This window comes from Hipposideros armiger, unplaced genomic scaffold, assembly GCF_001890085.2.
Source record: "Hipposideros armiger isolate ML-2016 unplaced genomic scaffold, ASM189008v1 scaffold_33, whole genome shotgun sequence".
Taxonomy (NCBI): domain Eukaryota; kingdom Metazoa; phylum Chordata; class Mammalia; order Chiroptera; family Hipposideridae; genus Hipposideros; species Hipposideros armiger.
The window spans coordinates 955,451-959,524 of record NW_017731383.1 but is presented as its reverse complement, the minus strand read 5'-3'; the positions used below and the strand labels follow the sequence as shown (position 1 = coordinate 959,524).

The window sequence follows — 4,074 nt, the reverse complement described above, 5'->3', positions numbered from 1 at the left end:
GAGTCCGGCTCCGAGGCTCGCCCTCGCCTTCGTGCCCTCCTTCCCGAGCCCCCTCGGCTCGCCTGGCCTCCGGGCCGCGTCGCTCCGTCCGTCCTCGGCCTCGGAGCCGCGGGGGGAGGCGGGCAGCGCGGGGGGGGGGACTAGGAAGCGCAGGCGGGTTCCTCGCGGGCCCACCCTGCCCTTCCGTCCCGCCAGCGCGGCGCTCGGGGTGGGGGCGCGCGCAACAGCTGTGGCCTGGAGGAGCCACGCGCGACCCCCCCACGGGAAACAAAGCCCAGGCGCTCCCGGGGCCCGGGGCGGCCCGGCCCACCTCCGAGAAGGCGGGGACGTAGGGGCAGGGAACGCAGCGGGTCGAGGGGGACACGCCGGCCCCCCCTCTCCCCAACCCTGGCCCCCTTCCTTCCCTCACTCACCCCAACCTCGGGGACGACTCCGGAAGGCTCGCGCACAGTCTATCCTCCTAGTTTGACCCTCACCACCTGCGTGTGCGGAAGCCCCCCTTTCCACACGTTACGGGCGAGGAAACTGAGGCAAGCGAGGCCCCGAGGCTGGCCCCACGCCCCTCGGCGCGTCCCAGGCAGAGCGGCGAAGGCAGCCTTGACCCCCGAGGACGACGCCTCCACCCCTCCCGACTCTTTGCCCCGGCAGCGCCCTCGGCCCGCTCGGGTAGGCGGCCGGCCCGCGCCTCAAGGCCCACTCGTGTCCCCGCGCAGCCCGGCCCGGCCCCTTGGCGCGCGCGCCCCCTCCCCGTTTCCTGTCCCCCGCCCGTTTCTGATTCCCGGCCTCAGTACCCCCGGCACGCTCTCCGCTCCCCGCCAGCAGCTGGGCAATTCACTGAGCATACAAAAGAGTTGACTCAATTCAAAGGCAGCAAATCAAGATAAATCCTATAGTGTGGGGACGGGAGAGGGGTGAGTGCGCAAGCACAGCGCACGCCAGTCCTACAGACTGGGCCCCCGACCCCGCGCGCCTGGGCACAAAAGGCTAGCCAGGTACAGGGAGTGGGCGCTGAGCTGCCCTGCCTCCCGGGGCGGAATTCAGTGCCTGGTGGCCCCCTCCTGCCTGCCAGGTGGGGCTCCTTTGAGGGGGTGCAGAGCCATTAGGGGGTGTTGGGACAGAAGCTGGTGTGCCCCATGATGACAAGTTCTGGGGCGCACATCACAGCTCCGGGGGCCGGGCGAGGCATGCAGGAAAGGCAGTCGGGCCGCGCAGGGCCTCTGAGCTGCAGGCTCTCCTTGGACTGCCCCCACCCTGACCCCTATGCCAGCAGGTGCAGGCCAAGGGCAGGCCTCATTTGTCACCAGACAGATACTGCAGATCTCAAACGTGCCAGGCCTCCTGGGTGGCGAGAGGGCTCCCCCATCTCCCTGATGTTTAAGAGGCCACCCCCGTTCACTCCCCTCCCCCCCGGCAGCTGCAGCTCCCCCAGAGGCGACCCTGGTCACTCCCAGAAGGTCCAAGCAAGCAGCCTTCCAGCCTCTGGCTCCACCAGCCCTGTGATTAGGAGGGACTCGCTGCCCCAGGGCAGCCTTTCCTAGGCAAACCCTGCCAGAGGGGGCTGACTCCCCCTTTCCAGCCGGGTCCCCCAGGCCCGCTGGCCAAGCAGGATAGGGGTGGCATTCGATGAGTGTCTCTGGGGTGCCAGGGACTGTGCTAGGTGCCTGCGCGGAGTTACATCATGACGTCCTCCCCTACTCCCCCGGCCCAAGGGCCGTGAGCCCATTTCTGCGGTGTGCAAACTGAGGCTGCAGGCCCCTGGCACGCGCGGCCTCACTCCCCCCTGCGAGTACGTGACCACCCGGGGTCAGGGGTCTGTGGAGGGGCTCAGAGGTCAGCTGGGGGGCTGTAAAGGTCCCCGCGGGAGGGTCCCTGTACCCAGAGGCCCTGGGAGCGGTGGGCTCAGAGAGCTAAGCAAGGAGTTGAGGGCGCAGGTGACTGGAGGTGGGGCCACGCGTCCGGGTCTCTGCCGCCAGGCGCCCTTCCCTGAGAGGAGGCTTCGCTGTCCAGCGGCGACCTCATCCCGAGTCGCTAGATCGCCCCTCCCCCGTGGCCTCCGATTGGCAGCCTGCGTGTAAGTCATTAATCAGTTACAGAGACTCGGCGCCACCACCTCGAGGACGTCTGTCAGGGACCCCATACTGCGCTGCACGGGGGGGGGGGGGGGGCTACCCCACCCTGGATCCGGAGCAGGGGGAGGATAGTCACCTTGCTCGCTGAAGCTCTGAGGCCGACAGAGCCCGGCAGGCGAGCGCGGGAGGGCGCTGGGGTCCCGGAGTTAACGGAGGGGGCGGAACGGGCGACCAGCCCTGGGGACTAAGACCCCCCCCAAGCTGCTCCGGGGCTGGGCTCTGCAGACGGGGCAACGGAAAGAAGTACTCTGTACCCCGCCTTCAAATCCTCAAATCCACTCAAGCTTGGGGTGGGGTTGGGGAGACTGAATCCTCCAGAGCCTTCTGGGGTGAAGGGAGGCGACGCTGGGAGGGGGCCACCAGGACGCTGCCCCTCCCTGTACATGCAGCTGAAGCTACACCCCAAACCCTCGCAGAAGCCTCGCAGGCCCCTCTGTTCTCCACGGCGACCACCCCATTCTCCACTGCCCCTCAGAGGGGGTGGCGACTGGGCAGCGGCGCGTGTGTGCTGCGCCCCCTGAGTGTGGGGCGGAAGGAGGAGACGCTGATGCGAGGAAATTCCCACTCACCCCCAGGCAGTCTGGCCCCAGGGACCCCACGCCCATCCAGGCTGAGAGCTCGGTTGGGGACTATGCTGGAATCGTGACAGTCTGGCGCCGGCCCCTGGCTTATGGGGCGACCACAGGCCATACAGTGCAGTTTGGGAAGAGAAAAAGTTGGGGGGACACCCCGAGACTGGAGAGGAAAGAATGGGAGCAGGCAGGGAGCTTGGATGGAAGAGCCGCAGGCTGGGGGCCATGACAGCTGGGGGGGGGTCAGCTCCGGGCCTGGGGTCACATCCCAGCCCGCAGTCAAGCCCAACTCCCGGCTTCCCGGGCGGGGAAAGGTTCGGGTCACTGGCGCCTATTAATAGCCGTGAGCAGGTCTGTCCCGCGAGCTCGGCAGCGGCAGAGCGACAGAACTGGGGGTGGGGGTCCTCTAACACCCCTTCCAAGGGCTCCAGCAGCGCGGGGCGGAGCTCCACTCTACCCGCGCCGGAGGTGCGAAGGCTCGGCACCCACAGTCCACTCCCTGCGTGCCCTCTACTACGGTATGGGGCTCCGGATGGGGGGGCAGTCTCCGGGCCAACTTGGGCGCCGCGGGTACCAGCGTGCACTCGCAGACCAGCCCAACCCCCTCCCCCGCTCCCTGCCCAGCCTGCCTTTGCTCTTACAGCGCTCAGGAAAGTTTCGGGGTCCCCTCGGCGCCTCCTAGACCGAGGGGTTCGGAATCCCCACCCTTTGGGCCGAGGCGTCGGGGAGGGAAGTTTGTCCGCCGGGGCTCGGCGACTGCTAACTTCGGGTGCTCCCGCCTCAGAGGCCGGGGGTAGACGGGGAGCCCAGGAACCGCGGACCCAACGAGCCGCAACCAAAGCCCACGGGCGGGGGACTCGGCCCCCGCGCGGCCGCTCAGGGCAGGGCGCACCGGACCGGACTGCGAGAGCCGCCGGGGACCTGCGTCCGCCCCCGCTGCCGCCCGGAAGAGCGTCTCCCCCGCCTCCCCCAGGACCGGAGACCCGCCGGCCCCGCACCTGCCGCAGAGGGGACCCCGGCCTCCCGCAGGCCCCTCCCCCACAAGCCCCTTCCTACCTGGGCCGGGGCGCCGGCCGGGGCTGGAGGCGCGGGCGCCGGCAAGCGGAGCGCGAGGCTCAGTCCCCGGCGCGCGGCGGCGGCCTCCCCTGCTTCCTCCTCCTCTTCCTCCTCCGGGCTCGCCGGCTCCAGACAGATCTCCTCCCCCTCGCGCCCAGCCCGCCCCTCCCGGAGCCCGCCGGGCTGGGCTCGGCCTGCGCCGGAGAGCGGAGCGGAGCCGGCGGGAGCCGGGCTGCGGCGCTCACTGCGTCAAGCACCGGGCGAGCGCGGGGCGGCGGCGGGCACCGCGCGCTCCGAGTCCGGGGTCGGCCGGGCAG

At 70.1% G+C, this 4,074-nt stretch overlaps 1 protein-coding gene across 5 annotated transcripts in view; it reads right to left on the bottom strand.

The window, feature by feature from the left end:
* The window catches only part of ELFN1 (extracellular leucine rich repeat and fibronectin type III domain containing 1), a 105,295-nt gene that overhangs the window by 51,621 nt on the left and 49,600 nt on the right, over positions 1–4,074 (bottom strand). The window contains exon 1 of one of the 5 annotated variants that reach the window (XM_019637593.1): positions 3,758–3,934. The exons of the other annotated variants lie outside the window; for them this stretch is intronic. The gene's annotated coding sequence lies outside the window, so the exon portion shown is untranslated. Of the gene's footprint in view, positions 1–3,757; positions 3,935–4,074 lie in introns of those variants that run through there. 5 annotated transcript variants of the gene reach the window in all.